This window comes from Somniosus microcephalus, unplaced genomic scaffold, assembly GCF_052327205.1.
Source record: "Somniosus microcephalus isolate GS21.2 unplaced genomic scaffold, FLI_Smic_1.0 unresolved_chr5, whole genome shotgun sequence".
Taxonomy (NCBI): domain Eukaryota; kingdom Metazoa; phylum Chordata; class Chondrichthyes; order Squaliformes; family Somniosidae; genus Somniosus; species Somniosus microcephalus.
Window position 1 is genome coordinate 16018888 of NW_028225183.1, and position 17787 is coordinate 16036674.

The window sequence follows — 17787 nt, forward strand, 5'->3', positions numbered from 1 at the left end:
AATGCAGAGCATCCATATCAATCCTTTTTTTATTTCGCTTGATGACAGAATCATACAAACAGAAAATCGTACAGCACAGAAGGGGCCATTCGGCCGGTTGTGCCTGTGCCAGCTCTTTGAGACAGCTTCCAATGTAATCCCAACCCCCATCTTTTTCCCTCAATCGTGCAAATTATTCATCTTCAGTTTCGCGTTGTGAAAGTTTGGATGTAATCTACTCCCACCATCCTCTCAGGTTCTGTGTTACAGATGTTAAAGTTACTCTTACAATATTGCTCCACGTTTCCTCTCTACTTCGTTGGCAAAGTAACTTAAATCAGAGACCTCTGTTTACTCACCCACTTGGCAGTGGGTCCCAAATTGTTCTATCAAAACCCTTCATAATGTTGAATGTCTCTCTTAAGTCAATGCTTAGCGTTTTCACTCCAGGAACATAAGAACAGCAGGAGGCCATTTAGCGCCTTGAGCCTATTCCGCCGTTCATTGAGATCATTGCTGCTCTGTGACCTCACTCCATATATCTGCCTTTACCCCATATTCCTTAATATCTATGGTTAACAGGAAACGATCAATTCCAGATTTAAGATTAACTATTGACCTAGCATCAACTGCCGATTGTATATGAGAGTTCCACACTGCTACCAACCTTTATGTGTAGAAGTGTTTCTTAACTTCATTCCTGAAAGGTCTGGCTCTATTTTTAGTCTATGTACCCTCGTCCCAGACTCCCTAACCAGTGGAAATATTTTATCTATTGGAAATAAAGTATCCCTTGGAGTTGAGGTGTCATTCTAGTAAAGCTACACTGCACTCTGCCCAAAGCCTATATATCCTTCCTAAGTTGTGCTGCCCAGAACTGAGCACAGTATTTCATGTGTGGTCTAACCTGGGCTTTGTATAGCTGTAGCATGACTTACGACCCCTTGTATTCTCGTCCACTTGAACTAAAGTCCAGCATTCCATTAGTACTTTTAAATACTTTTTGAACCTGTCCCTGACGTTTTAATGGCCTATGTATATGGACACTTAAGTCATAGAGTCATAGTGTTATACAGCACAGAAAGAGGCCCTGTGGCCCATCGCGTCTGCACTAGCCATCAAGCCCTGTCTAATCTAATCCCGTTATGCAGCATTTGGTCCGTAGCCGTGTAAGCTATGGCATTTCAAGGGCTCATCCAAATGCTTCTTGAATGTTGTGAGGGTTCCTGCCTCTACCACACTTTCAGGTAGTGAGTTCCAGATTCCAACCACCCTCTGGGTGAAAAAGTTCTTCCTTAAATCCCCTCTAAACCTCCTGCCCCTTACCTTGAATCTATGCCCCCGTGTTATTGACCCCTCTACTAAGGAAAAGTTCCTTTCTATATACACTATCTATGCCCCTCATAATTTTGTACACCTCAATCAGGTCCCCACTCAGCCTTCTCTGCTCCAAGGAAAACAACCCCAGCCTGTCCAGTCTTTCTTCATAGCTGAAGCGCTCCAGCCCAGGTATCATCCTGGTGAATGTCCTCTGCACCCTATCAAACGCAATCACATCCTTCCTGTAGTGTGGCGACCAGAACTGCACACAGTATTCCAGCAGTGGTCTAACTAGCGTTTTGTACAGCTCCATCATAACCTCCCTGCTCTTATATTCTATGCCTCGGCTAATGAAGGCAAGTATCCCATATGCCTTTTTAACCACCTTATCCACCTGTTTTGCTGCCTTCAGGGATCTATGTACGTGCACACCAAGGTCCATCTGATGCTCTGTTCTTCCTAGGGTCCTACCATTCATTGTATATTCCTTTGCCTTGTTAGTCGCTCGAAAATGCATGACCTCACACTTTTCAGGGTTAAATTCCATTTGCCACTCTTCCGCACATCTGACCAACCCATCTATATCATCCTGCAGACTGAGGCTACCCTCCTCGCTGTTTACCACCCCACCAATTTTCGTGTCATCTGCGAACTTACTGATCATACCTTTTACAGTCACATCCAAATCATTAATGTAGACCACAAACAGCAAGGGCCCCAGCAGCGCTCCCTGCGTTACCCCACTGGACAAAGGCTTCCAGTCAAAAAACAAACTTCGACCATCACCCTCTACCTTGTGCCACTAAGCCAGTTTTGGATCCAATGTGCCAAGGCACCCTGGAACCCATGGGCTCTTACCTTCTTGACCAGTCACCTATGCGGGACTTTATCGAAAGCCTTGCTGAAATCCATGTATACCACATCCACTGCACTACCCTCATCCACACACCTAGTCACCCCCTAGAAAAATTCAATCAAATTGGTCAGACATGATATTCCATTGACAAAGCCATGCTGACTAACCCTGATTAACCCTTGCCTCTCCAAATGGAGACTAATTCTGTCCCTCAGAATTTTTTCCAATAATTTCGCTACCACTGATGTTAGGCTCATGGCCTGCAATTCCCTTGTTTATCCCTACTACCCTTCTTGAGTAATGGTACTACGTTAGCTGTTCTCCAGTACTCTGGCAGAGCCCCTGTGGCCAGAGAGGTTCTGAAAATTTGTGTCAGAGCCCCTGCAATCTCCTCCTTTGCCTCACACAGCAGCCTGCGATACATCTCGTCTGGGCCTGGGGATATATCCACTTTCAAGCCTACTAAAACCGCTAGTACCTCCTCCCTCTCGATGCTAATATGTTCAAATATATCACAGTCCCCCTGCCCGATTTCTATGTCTACATCGTCCATCTCCATAGTGAACACATATGCAAAAAATTCATTTAAACCCCACCTACATCTTCTGGCTGCACACACAGATTGCCACTTTGGTCCCTAATGGGCCCTACATTTCCCTAGTTATCCTCTTGCTCTTAATATACTTATAAAACACCTGAGGATTTTCCTTTATTTTGCTCGCCAGTGTTATTTCATGGCCCCTCCTCGCTCTCCTAATTTCTTTTTCAATAATCCCCCTGCACTTTTTATACTCCTCTAGGGCTTGCTCTGTCTTTAGTCCTTTGTATCTGCCAAAAGCCCCCCTTTTTTTCCTAATCCATTCTCGTATATTCCTTGACATCCAAGGTTCCCTGGGTTTTTTAGAACCTTTATTTCCGGTCCATCTCTGTCCTTTTCCATGACTACCTTAAATCTCACCGAATTATGGTCTCTGTCACCAAAGTGCTCACCTACTAACACTTCTACCACTAGCTCGGCCACATTCCCTAGAATTAGGTCCAGTACCGCCCCCTCTCTTCTCGGACTTTCTACATGCTGGCTCAAAAAGCTCTCCTGCATGCACTTTTACAATTCTGCAACCATCTAAGCATTTCACACTCTGACTATCCCAGTTAATATTGGGGAAGTTGAAATCCCCCACTAATATGACCCTATTATTTGCAGACTTCTCTGAGATTTGCCTACATATCTGTTCCTCTATCTCACCCTGACTGTTTGGGGGCCTATAGTTCACTCCCAGCAAAGTGCTTGCCCCCTTTTTGTTTTTATGTTCTACCCATATGTCCTCAATAGAGGAACCTGTTAATATAGCATCCCTCCTGACAGCAGTAATTGACTCCTTAATTAATATTGTGACACCCACTCCTCTTTTATCCCCCCTCTGTCTCACCTGAAGATTCTATACCACGGAATATATAGCTGCCAGTCTTGCGCCTCCCTCAACCATGTTTCCTTCGTAGCAACTATATCATACTCCCATGTGCTCATCAACACCTTCAGTTCATCCACTTTATTCGCAAGACTCCTTGCATTACAATAAATGCCATCCAGCCTTGCCCTACTCCCTTGTGCCGTTACATATTTGCTCTATATTTGGCCGTACCGCACCCCCTTTTATAGCTCCACTCTGTATCCCTTCGCCCTGCCAAATTAGTTTAAACACCGCCTCCCCCGCCGCCCCAACAGTGCTTGCAAACGTCCCCGCAAGGATATATGTCCCTTTCTGGTTCAGGTGCAACCCGTCCGAATTGTACTTGTCCCACCTTCCCCAAGTCCCACCTTCCCCAGAAGCAGACCCAGTGATCCAGGAAACTAAAGCCCTCCCTCCTGCACCAACTCTTGAGCCATGCATTCATCTCCTATTATCCTCTTATTCCTATACTCACTAGCACGTGGCACCGGGAGTAATGCAGAGATTACAACCTTTGAGGTCCTGCTCCTTAATCTGCTACCTAGCTCCCTAAATTCTTGCTGCAGGACCTCATCCCACTTCCTACCGATGTCGTTGATCCCAATGTGAACCACGACCTCTGACTGTCCACCCTCCCCCGTTAGAATGCCCAGCAGCTGTTCAGTGACATCCTTGACCCTGGCACCAGGGAGGCAACAAACCATCCTGGAGTCACGTCTACGGCCACAGAAACGCCTATCTGTTCCCCTTACGATAGAATCCCCTACCACTATTGCTCTCCCACTCTTTTTCCTCCCTTCCTGAGCAGCAGAAGCACCCCTGGTGCCAGGGAGTTGGCTGCTGCTGCCTTCCCCTGGTAAGTCATCCCCCTCAACGGTATCCAAAGCGGTATACCTGTTTGAGAGGGGGATGGGCACAGGGGTCCCCTGCACTACCTGCCTGCTTCTACTGCTCCGCCTGATGGTCACCCATTTACCTTCTGCCTGTGCAGCCCTTACCTGCGGTGTGACCAACTCACTAAACGTGTTATCCACGACCTTCTCAGCATCGCGAATGCTCCAAAACTCATCCATCCGCAGCTCCAGTGCCTCAATGCGGTCTGCTAGCAGCTGCAGCTGGATACATTTCCACCACACATGGTCGCCAGGGACACCAGCAGCATCCTTGAATTCCCAGATAGCGCACGTGGTGTATAACACGGGGCTGGGCTGTCCTGACATAACTTACCCTTTAATTAATTTAAATTAATTCAATACCACCAATTAAAGATATACACTGGGGCGCTTTAATGGTTGAAGCCCCCGCTACACCACAGAGAATCTAGAAAATATAAACCGCAGAATTGAAGTTACCTTACAGCTAAATGATATATTTAAGGGCTCTGGTTTACAAACAAACTATAAACCACCGAGTTTAATTTTAAAAAGAGAGAACTACTTTCCACCCATTCACTTACCTGCTTTCTGGTGACGTCACACTGTAAGAAAGCCCGCGAATGTGAGGTTTTATGCTCACCCCGGGCCTCGGCTCACTGGTCCCTCTGCTCCAGTCTCTAAGCACTGAAAGAAAGCCCACGAATGTGAGGTTTTATACTCACCCGGGGCCTCGGCTCACTGGTCCCTCCGCTCCCGACTACAAGCACTGAAAGAAAGCCCGCGATAGTGAGGTTTTATACTCACCCGGGCCTCGGGTCTTTGTCCCTCCACTGTTTTTAGCTTTTCTCAATTTAGAAATTAATCTGATCAATCCTTTTAAAGCCCAAAATGAACGAGGGCACACTTGCCTGTATTGAAATCCATTTGTCAGTTTTGTCAATTCATTAATGCTATTATGATAGCTTAGTAATTTAATGCTGCCACCTACAGTGCATACAATGCCGCCTTTTCTTGTTCTAAGTAGAACAATCACAGTGTCTCCAAAACCTCCCCGTAACTAACGTCCCTCATCTATGGCATCATCTCTATAATTCTCATTTGTACCCACTTCAGGGCCTTGAAATCCTTCTTAAAATGTGATGCACAGAATTGTATACAATACTCAAGAGGAGGCCTAAACAGAGATTGATAAATGTTTTGCTTTTTTGTATTCAATGCTCCTACTTAGGAATCCAATATCCCATATGCTTTCTTAACCGCCTCAGCCACTTGCCCTGCAACACTCAACGATTGATGACTAAGCACTTCGAGATCACTCTGCTCTTGCACCCCCTCTAAATAGATCTTTTTGTATTTTACGGCCTATGTCCGTTGTTGCTCACAAATTGCATCGCTTCACGTTGATCCACATTAAACAGCATCTGCTATGTATCTGTCAATTTCACAAGTCTGTCTATGTGCTCCGGAATACCACTGTTATCCTCCTCACTATATAAGAAGTTGCCAAGTTTTGTGTCATCCGCAAACTTCGAAATTTTACTCTTTATAGCCAAGTCCATATCTTGAATATCGAACAGCAGAAACAATGATAATTATACCAACCCATAGGAGGCCCTACTGCATATGTTGATGCAGTCTGAAAAAAATCCATTCACATTACTCTCCGCCTCCTATCGTGGAGTCAATTCCGTATCTAATTACCACCTACCTTTTAATTTCCTAGGCTTCTAGTGGCTTAATAAGGCTATCATGTGGTAGTTTATCATATTTTTCTCGTGAAAGTCGCTACACACAACATCTACCTCAGGATTTTCAACAATACTCTCTGTTACTTCATCAAATAACTCAATCAGGTTGTCTTTAACAAATCCGTGTTGGCTGTCCCATATTAAGCCATGTTTCTTCAGTTGAGATTTATTTGTTCCTTGATAATGGTCTCCAGTAGTTTTCCCACTACTGACGTAAAACTGTTTGTTCTGTAGTTACCAATTTTATCCCTCTCCCCTAGCGGTGTAATATTTGCAATGCTCCATTTCACTGCACCTCTCCCATCTCCAAGGAGCAATGATATAATGTGTTCACTGCTTCTGCAATCTCCAAACTTGCACCCATCAACAACCTAGGATGTTCCCCCTTTGTGCTGTGGACCAAAACACATTAAATCGACAAAGATTAGAACTAATGCACCACAAACTAAATAGTTCATACATCAAAATATTGCATCAATGGTTTTGCTGCTTTATATCAGTGCGAAGGGAATATTATGGAAAAATCCTGTCATTACCTATTGTTCAGAAAAACTTAAAAAGCAGACAGACCCAAAATATCTGAGATGATGTTCAGGGGAAATTAGCTGGAGTGCTAGTAATCTTAGAAATATGCATTGTAACATATCACATTAAATTCAGCCAGTAGGAGTTGGCCCAACATTTTCAACAGACAATGGGAGAAGAGGAGAATTTTGATACCGAACGAAATGTTATGATGTGGACTGCACTGCCTGAAAGGGCGGTGGAAGCAGATTCAATTGTAATTTTGAAAGGAATTGGATACATATTTGAAAAAGAAAGATTTGCAGGTTTATAAGGAAGGAACAGGGATGTGGGGATTGGAATCATTTGGATAGCTCTGTGCAGAAGCTGGCACAGGCAAGATGGGTAGAATGGACTCCTTCTGTGCTGTGAGAGCCTATGATATTATGAACATATATTTACAGATTTAATATTGCACCGTGATTCACTGAGCACCGCTCAGTATGGGTTGATTAATGGGAATTACACTAAAAGTGTATCACAGAAACTATCCATTCTACCCCAGTCCCTGATGATTTCACACTCCACATTTTGATCACCTCTTCCCGCCCTGCCCCCACATCTCCCTCGGGTGTGCATCTAGCCTCCACTTAGAGGCAGCAATCACTCCACGGGGCAGCGAGTTTACATTCTCACCACTCCCTGTGTGAAGAAATTCCTCACAAATTCTCAGCTAAGCCGACAGCCTGCTGAATGTAGAGCCCGAACCAACTGATGAGATGCTTCTCGCGCTGGGTAGATTGATAGCTCGGTGAGACAATCATCGTCACAGAGTGATGAGTGAGGGGCCATAGTTATATATTCTATCTCTCTCTTTCTCTCTCTCAGACCCCCTTTATACTTACTTTTCATTTTGGTCGCCCCTCCCATTTCTCTACACTTTCTCTCTCTCATTGCCCATTACGTCTCAGTTTTATACAGACTCTTTGAGCCATTTGAGAGGAAACCCGGCACCGCAGAAGACGGACCTGCGTGGGACCGACACAGGGACCTGAGATAGTTAATTTATCTAATAACTAGAGGCATGGCAGGGCAGCTCGCTCCTGTGGGCTGCACAGCCTGTGACATGTGGGATTGGACACATTGTGTATCCTGGACAACCACATGAGTAGGAGGTGTCACCAGCTGCAGAATCTCGAGCTTGAGCAGTGGCTGGAGTCAGTGTGGTGCAATCGCAAGGCTGAGATTTCCATGGATAGCACATTTTGGGAGGTGGTCACCCCACAGCTTAAGAGTGTGCAGGCAGAGAGGAAATGGGTGATGGCTGGTCAGAAGAGGAGGAACAGGCAGATAGTGCAGGAGTCCCCAATGTGCTTCTCGCTCTCCAACCAGTAGTCCGTTCTGAGCACTGGTGAGGACGGTGGTTCCACCACGGAGAGCAGCCAGAGACAAGTCCACGGCACCACGGTTCGGGCAGCTGCACAGGTGGGGAGGAAGAAGAGTTGAAGAGCAATAATGGTGGGGGATTCGATAGCTAGGGGAGCAGATAGACGTTGCTGCGGCAGCAGCTTTGACTCCAGGATGGCATGCTGACTCCCTGGTTCCAGGATCAAGGATGACACTGAGGGCGGCAGCACAATCTGTGGGGGGCAGGTGAATAGCCAGAGGTCCTTCTCCATTTTGGTACCAATGACATTGGCAGGAAGAATAATGATGTCCTGCAGGCAGAGTTTAGAAAGCTAGGAGAGAGATTAGAAAGCAAAGGTGGCCATCTCCAGATTACTCCTGGTGCCCCGTGCTAGTGAGTACAGGAATAGGAGGATGGAACAGATGAATGCATGTCGGGAGAGATAGTGCAGGGGGGGAGAGCTTTAGCTTCCAGAAGCATTGGGAACGTTTCTGGGGAATGTGGAACCTGCACAAGCCAAATGGGTTAAACATCAACAGTGCCGGGAACAATATGTCCCCGGGGAGGTTTGCTAGTGCTTATTGGGGAGGGTTTAAACTAGCTTGGCTGGGGAAAGGCAGCAGCATATATGAGCAGAAAAGAGGAAGAAGGTGCTTAAAAGAGTAAGTGTTTTGGTTATTACTAAAGACGATAGTACTAAAGGAGGTATTAGAACCACATTAGATAGGAGCAGAATAAGAAAGACTATTAAAATATAAAAATGGGTTTAGAATGCATGTGCTTAAATGCACAAACTTTGCTGAATAATGTTGGTGAGCTACAAGCAACATTAGCCTTGTGGCAATATGATGCTGTGTTAAGAACGGAAAAGTGGCTTAAAACGGTGAGGACTCTGCAATTAGTATTCAAGGGTACAAGGTGTTCAGAAAAGATAGGGAATGAAAAAAGGCTGCGGGTGGTAGAGCTATTTAAGGAAGACATTGTAGTTTTGGAAAGTGAGGGAACAAGGACAGAATCCATTTGGTTAGAGTTGAGGAGCAGAAATGGTATTAACAAGCCTTTGCGGGTATTGTATAGGCCTCTAAATAGTGAGGCTAAGGTAGAGAGCAAATCTACAGGGCACTCGCAAAGTTGTGCAAGAGCTATAGTGTGGTGGTATTGGGGGACCTTAATTACCCCAATATCGTTTGGGATAATGCTACAAGAAGCACTGCAGCAACTCGCCAAGGCTTCTTCAGCAGCACCTTCCAGACCACCGACCTCTTCCTCCTAGCAGGACAGGGGCAGCAGGCGCATGGGTACATCACTCCACCAAGTTCCCCTCCAAGTCACACACTATACTGAATTATAAATATATAGCCGATTCTTCACTGTCGCTGGGTCAAAATCCTGGAACACCCACCCTAACAGCACTGTGGGAACACCTTCACCACGCGGACTGCAGCGGGTCCAGAAGGTGGCTCACCACCACCTTCTCAAGGGCAATAAATGCTGGCCTTGCCACCGACACCCGGATCCCATAAGTGAACAAGAAAACAGCATTACTGAGAAATTGTGAGTGTAATTTTTCTCGGGCGGTAGAGCAGAACAGGAGAAAGAAAGAGAATCGGACGCCCTTTTATCCGAATGTCCTTTCCATTTGTTTATATCCGATTCCACTGGGGGTGATTTTAACCCTACTCCTTCAGCAGAGACCTGGCCGCTGGGCTCTTAAATTGTCTTGGATCTTTCCAGCTCACAGCACATGGTGAGACTTGATGGGCAATTGTGACCTAATCAACCAAACAGGAAAGAGCTGGTTTGAAGCCGGCCTCCCGTTTTACACTCCGCCCGATTACACCCTCCATTGAATTTTGTGCAGCATAAATTCGGTTCGGATGATCGTTTCACAACCTTTTTGAATTTACTTTCGTTTGACTTCGAGCAGAGTAAAATAGTACATGGAGAAAAGCAAACAGCGGACCCCCTCCTGCCCGGCGGGATATTGGTTTATCATTAATGTGTTTCCTTGTTCTCCTCACAAACCATCAATATCTCTTAGCCGTCTGGATAAAGTTTTTGTGACAGGGGAGATGCTCAGAGTTACCTGTGAAGCAGGGTCTTCATATTCAGGGAGCAGTTTCTTTTTGTACAGTGGAGTCCAAAATATTCCAATCAAAATGGTCACAGCCAAAACATGGGAATCCGCGGTCACCATTGACATCACGAACAGTGTGGGGACCGGATCAGAAGATTACTCCTGTGACCTAATCCACCAGCTCTTTCCTGTTTGGTGGATTCGGTCACAATTACCCATTAAGTCTGACCATGAGCTGTGAGCTGGAAAGAGCCAAGACAATGTAACTGCCCAGCGGCCAGGTTTCTGCTGAATGAGTAGGGTTAAAATCGCCACCAGTGGGTTCAGATATAAACAACTGATAAGGAAAATCGGAAAAAAGGGCGTCCGAACCTCTTTCTTTCACCTGTTCTGTTCTACCGCCTGGGAAAATCAAACCCCCGATGTCTCAGTAATGCTGTATTTTTGTTCACTTATGGGATCTGGGTGTCGGTGGCAAAGCCAGCATTTATGCCAGTGTCAGAGCGGCAGATAACCGCAGGGCGAAGTGATGCAGTGTAGGTAACGGTAGTGGGTAAGATTAATTTTCTTTCACTCTAAGAAAATCGGATATCATTGCTTGTCCCTCAGCTAATGACAATATACGAGAATGAACTGTGTCTCCTGCAGTATAACAAAACGGGCGATAGCGATTCCGCTGACCGTTTTGTGCCCCACTTGATTTTGTTATCCATTTAATTATGTGTGGAAAATTGAATCGTGACCACCTGTTTCAAGGATTCACCGAAGAATATATTTAACTGCCACATGTTCGAACTATCAAAGTTTATCACAACAATGACAGCACGGCGCCAGGGATTTAACTCCACTGAGTGCAGTGTCACCTCAAGAAGCTCTCCAGACTGACTGGCCTTGAAACATTGCAGGACTTTCTGTCAGACAACAGAATCTGCATGCCGAAATGTTAAAATGATCCTGCTATGCGTGATATTTTAATCTAATTACATTGTGTGTTTGCATATCTCACTCTGCATTGCATTTAGGCAGCACTTCACAAACTCGAGTCCTGGGCGATATTACGAGAACCTGGGATTTGAAAGCAACCAGTTCCTTGTTCCCCTCGTATCCCAGAATAAAATCTCCGGCCTAAAACCGGACATTGGACAGAGAACTCGAGCTGATTTAGGTTCTTCGGCTCCGCCATTTGATTTCCTACTTTACAACAGTGACTACACTTCTAAAGCACTAATTTGGCAGTAAAGTGCTTTAGGACGTCCCGAGGTCATGAAAGGCACTATAGAAATAAAAGTCATTCTTTGTTTCTTTGTAATCAAATCCCAAACTCCCCTTTTGTGGAATATGTGTATCTGGTGTGAAACTGTGCTTCAACAACACACAATCATCATTGAGTTCCCAAACTTGCACTGCACATGAAAATCTGCGGGACCATTTCTCATTGTACTTTCCATTTATTTTACCACAGATTCACTAACAACACCAGTGATATCGCTTGATCAACCGACTGGGGTGTATGTAGCAGGAGAGACGGTCACCATTACCTGCACCATGACAGGAGATTATCGCAGTAAAATGTTCTACTTTTACAAAGTTAATCAATCGCTGTATACAGCTCAAACCGTCATAAAGGACAACTTTGGAACACTCGCGGTGACCAATGAAGACCAAGGAGGGCGGTACCAGTGCCAATATGCAACCTTCGTCAATGGAAGGTGGTTAGAATCTCATCGCAGCGAGCCTGTGACGGTGAATATAGCAGGTGAGTGACAGGGAGCAGAGATTTTTTCATGTATTTTTCATCACTCTTGGTATTTTTATAAAATCATGCTTTAATCACTGCAACAAAATGAATGGTTTAATATTAGTGGAGAGGAAGATAACTGAATGGGTTTTGATCTTATTGCTCAACTCTAGATAGGATGCCTGTAACACTGAGCCCTGCATTTACCCGCTGTGAATCTATTACCGGCAAAGCTCGTTACTGGAGATAAGGGGGTGAAAACCGTCACAGGCGCTAACGATTGGGCCGCCCGTTTTATGCCCCTCATGAGTTTGTTTTCAATGTGTGTAAATTAAATCGTGACAACCTGCTTCAAGGAGCCACCAAAGAAAAAATGCCTCCCTTGATTGGCACCTCATGCACCACATTAAACATTCACTTCCTCCACCACCGGTGTACCGTGGCTGCAGTGTGTACCATCTGCAAGATGCTTTGCAGCAACTCGCCAAATCTTCTTCAGCAGCAGCCTCTAAACACGCGACCTCTTCCATGTGTAAGGGCAGCAGGCGAATGGGAAGACCACCAGCACCATGTTCCCCTCCAAGTCACATACCACCCTGACTTGGACATATATCGCTGTTCCTTCATCGTTAAATCTTAGAACTCACTGCATTGCTGTGCACTTTGACTGCACCGGCCTCACTTTGGTTCAATTAGAAGGCCACCCACCACCTGCTGAAAGGGAAACTAGTGATGACAGCAGCTGCCGGCCATGCCAGCGACTACCACAACAGTAATGATAACAATAATTGTGGTCCCACCAAAACAGCTCGATTATGTGAAATGTGTGACAGTTACAGCCTCGCTGGGATTGGGCTCTAACTGCCTTCGCTTGTTGGAGGTTTCATACTTGCACTGGCGCCGGTGCCTTTCACTCTTTCTGATCGAATCTTCACCTGGGCTAAATTATCTGCACTGGGTTTATCAAAGCAACCATTGCCTTGTTCCCGTCGTGTCCCAGAGTAAAATCTCCGATCTAAACCAGACTTTGGGCAGCGAACTCGAGCTACTTTAGGTTCTTTGGCTCTGCCATCTGATTTCGTACATTACAACAGCGACTACACGTCAAAAGTTGGAAGTTGGTGGTAAAGCGCATTGGGATGGCCCGTGGTCATGAAAGGCGTTATAGAAATGCAAGTCTTTCTTTGTTTCTTTGTAATGAAATCCAAACTCCCCTTTTGTGGAATCCGATGTGAAACTGCGTTTCAACACAGCGGAATCATCATTGAGTTCCCAACCATGCATTGTTTAAATCCGCAGATCCATTTCTCATTGTAATTTCTATTAATTTAACCATAGATCCGCTAACAACACCAGTGACAGCTCTTGATCAACCGAGTGGGGTGTATGTAGTAGGAGAAATGGTCACCATTACCTGCAGTACGACCAGAGATTATCAAGATAAATCCTTCTATTTTAACAAAGATAATCAACGGCTGTACTCCGAGCAAATCGTCACAAAGGACAACATTGGATCATTTCCGCTCACCAGGAAAGACCAAGGAGGGTGGTACCAGTGCCGATATAGAACCTGCGTCAATGGAAGGTGGTTAGAATCTCATTGCAGCGAGCCTGTGACGGTCATTGTAGCAGGTGAGCGACAGGAAGCAGAGGATTTTCATATTTTTTCAAGCTTTTGGTAAGTTACAAAATCATGTTTTAATCATTGTATCAACATTAATGGTTTAATATTAAGAGAGAGGAAGATAACCGGATGTGTTTTGACATTATTGCTCAACTCTAGACAAGATTCATGCAAAGCAAGGCCCTGCATTTACCCGCTGTGCATCTGTTACCGGCGAAGAGCATTATTGGAGATAAGGCAGTGAAATTGGTCACGGGCGGTAGCGCAAAACGGGCGATAGCGTTTCGACCGTCCATTGTATGCCCCGCCTGATAAAGTTCTCCATTTATTTATTTGAGTAAAATCGAATATTGACGACTTGTTTCAAGGATCCGCCTAAGAAAAAATAATCCCCTTTATGTTTGAACTATCAAAGTTTAGTGCCACAAGTACAGCACGGCGCCAGGGATTTAACTCCACTGCGTGTAGCGTCACCTCAAGAAGCTCCCCAGACTGACTGGCCTTGACACATTACAGGTTTCTCTGTCAGAGAAAAGAATCTGCGTACCGAGACTTTCAAAATGATCCTGTTATGCGTGGTATTTTAATCTAATTTCCGTGTGGGAGTCCATATTTCTATATGCATTACTTTTCGGCAGCACTTCGCAAACTTGGGACCTTCAGCACCCAGAAGGACAAGGGCAGCAGGTGCATGGGAACAACAGCAACTCCAAGTTCCCCTCTTACATGTACATTGACTTTGTGCTGAAACGAGTCCACCTGAAGATATTTCTTGCATTTATGCTTCCAGGCAGTCCATATCTTGCAAATTTTGTACATATACTAGCCTTGTCTGCCCTACTACAGTGCATTGACATTTGGCGAGCGCTACCTGATCTTACAGAATAAATCTTCATTTAGAATGACACGGATTAATCAGTGCCAGTCAGCATGGGTTTGTTAAGGGAAGGTCCTGTCTGACTAACTTGATTACATTTTTGAGGGGGTAACAAGGAGGGTCGATGAGGCTAAAGCATTTCATGTAGTCAATATGGATTTTAGCAATGCTTTTGATAAGGTCCCGCATGGCAGTCTGGTCAAGAAAGTAAAATCCCATGGGATCCAAGGCAAAGTAACAATTTGAATCCAAAATTAATCAGAGGCAGGAAACAAAGGATAATGGCCCAAGGGTGTTTTTGGGATTGCAAGGCTGTTCCCACTGGGGTTCTACAGGGCTCAGTACTGGTTCCTTTGCTTTTTGTGGTATATATCAATGATTTGGCCTTGAATGTAGGAAGTATGTTTAAGAAGTTTGCAGCTGATACAAAAATTGGCCGTGTGGATGGTACTGAAGTAGGAAGCTGTAGACTGCAGGAAGATATCAATGGACTGGTCAGGTGGGCAGAACAGTGGCAAATGGAAATCAATCTGCAGAAGTGTGACATAGTGCATTTGTGAAGGGCTAACAAAGCAAGGGAATTCACTATAAACGTTAGGACACAGAAGTGCAGAAGATCAGAGGGACCATGGAGTGCATGTCCACAGACCGCTGAAGGTAGCAGGACAGGCAGATACGGTGGTTAAGAAGGCAAATGGCATACTTTCCTTTATTAGCCAAGGCATAGAATATAAGAGGAGGGAGGTTATGCTTGACCTGTATAAAACACTAGTTAGGCCGCAGCTAGAATATTGCATGCAGTTCTGTTCACCACATTACGTGAAGGATGTGATTGCACTAGAGGTGGTGCAGAGGAGAGTTACGAGGGTGTTGCCCTAGCTGGGGAAAGAGTGAATAGTCTGGGGTGGTTTTCTTTGCAACAGAGGAGGCTGAAGGGAGACCCAATTGAGGTGTATAAAATTGTATGGGGCCGAGATAGAATGGATAGGAAAAATATATTATCCCTTAGAAGAAGGGTCAATAACCAGCGGACATTAAGGTAAAGTAATTGATCGGAGTTTTAGAGAGGATTTGAGAAGAATGTATTTCACCCAGAGGGTGCTGGGGATCTGGAACTCACTGCCTGAAAAAATGGTCGAGGCAGAAACCCTCATCACTTTTGAAAAGTACTTGGATATGCACTTGAAGTGCCATATCCTACAAGGCAATGGACCAAGTGATGGAAAGTGAGATTAGGGTGGATAGTTCTTTGTTGGCCGGCACGGGGAAGGTGGGCCTCTCTGTGCTATAAATTTCTATGCTTCTATGATCAACTCCAAGTTAGAGTCACAGAGTCATAGAGTTATACAGCACCGAAAGAGGCCCTTCGGCACATCGCTTCCGCACCGGCCATCAAGCCCTGTCTAATGTAATCCCATTTTCCAGCATTTGGTCCTAGCCTTGTATGCTATGGCATTTCAAGTGCTCATCCAAATGCTTCTTGAATGTAGTGAGGGTCCCTGCCTCTACCACTCTTTCAGGCAGTGAGTTCCAGATTCCAACCACCTTCTGGGTGAAATAGTTCTTCCTCAAATCCCCTCTAAACCTCCTGCCCCTTTCCTTGAATCTATGCCCCCTTGTTATTGACCCCTCTATCAAGGGAAAAAGTTCCTTTCTATCTAGCCTATCTATGCCCCTCATAATTTTGTACACCTCAATCAGGTTCCCCCTAAGCCTTCTCTGCTCCAAGGAAAACCACACCAGCCTGTCCAGTCTTTCCTCATAGCTGAAGTGCTCCAGCCCAGGTAACATCCTTGTGAATCTCCTCTGCTCCCTCTCCAATGCAATCACATCCTTCCTACAGTGTGGCGACCAGAACTGCGGACAGTATTCCAGCTGTGGCCTAACCAGCGTTTTGTACAGCTCCATCATAACCTCCCGGCTCTTATATTCTATGCCTCGGCTAATGAAGGCAAGTACCGATATGCCTTTTCAACTAACTTATCCACATGTTGTGCTGCCTTCAGGGATCTACGTACATGCACACCAAGGTCCCTCTGATCCTCTGTCTTTCCTAGGGACTTACCATTCATTGTTTATTCCCTTGCCTTGTTAGTCCCTCCAAAATGCATCACCTCACTGTTCCGCCCATCTAACAAACCCATCTATATCGTCCTGCAGACTGAGGCTACCCTCTTTGCTATTTACCACCCCACCAATTTTCGTTTCATCTGCGAACTTACTGATCATACCTTTTACATTGACATCCAAATCATTAATGTAGACCACAAACAACAAGGGACCCAGCACCGATCCCTGTGGTACCCCACTGGACACAGGCTTCCAGTCACAAAAACAACCTTCGACGATCACACTATGCCTTCTGCCACTAAGCCAGTTTTGGATCCAATTTGCCAAGGCACCCTGGATCCCATGGGCTCTTACCTTCGTGACCAGTCTGCTATGCGGGACTTTATCGAAAGCCTTACTGAAATCCATGTATACCACATCCACTGCACTACCCTCATCCACACACCTAGTCACCCCCTCGAAAAATTCAATCAAATTGGTCCGACATGATCTTCCGTTGACAAAGCCATGGTTAGTATCGCTGATCAATCCTTGCCTCTTCAAGTGGAGACTAATTCTGTCCCTCAGAATTTTTTCCAATAATTTCCCTACCACTGATGTTAGGCTCACTGGCCTCCAATTCCCTGGTTTATCCCTACTGCCCTTCTTGAATAATGGTACTACGTTGGCTGTTCTCCAGTCTTCTGGCACATCTCCTGTGGCCAGAGAGGTTCTGAAGATTTCTGTCAGAGCCACTGCATTCTCCTCCTTTGCCTCACACACCAGCCTGGGTTACATCTCGTCTGGGCCTGGGGATATATCTACTTTTAAGCCTACTAAAACCGCTAGTACATCCTCCCTCTTGATGCTAATATGTTGAAGTATATCATAGTCCCCCTGCCCGATTTCTACATCTTAATCGTTCTCCTCCATATTGAACACAGATGCAAAAAATTCATTTGAAACCCCATCCACATCTTCTGGCTCCACACACAGATTACCACTTTGGTCCCTAATGGGCCCTCCTCTTTCCCTAGTTATCCTCTTGCCCTTAATATACTTATTAAACACCTTAGGATTTTCCTTTATTTTGCTCACCAGTGTTATTTCATGATACCTCCTCGCTCTCCTAATTTCTTTTTAATATCCCCCTGCACTTTATATACTCCTCTAGGGCTTCCTCTGTCTTTAGTCCTTTGTATCTTCCAAAGACATCCTTTTTCCCCTAATCCATTCTCGTATTTCCCTTGACATCCAATGTTCCCTGGGCTTGTTGGTCCC

The 17787-nt window shown here is 45.3% G+C and overlaps 1 pseudogene; it reads left to right on the plus strand.

Annotated features, from left to right (window-relative positions):
- LOC147087629 (Fc receptor-like protein 5) overlaps positions 1-17787 on the plus strand; it is a 42428-nt pseudogene that overhangs the window by 13664 nt on the left and 10977 nt on the right.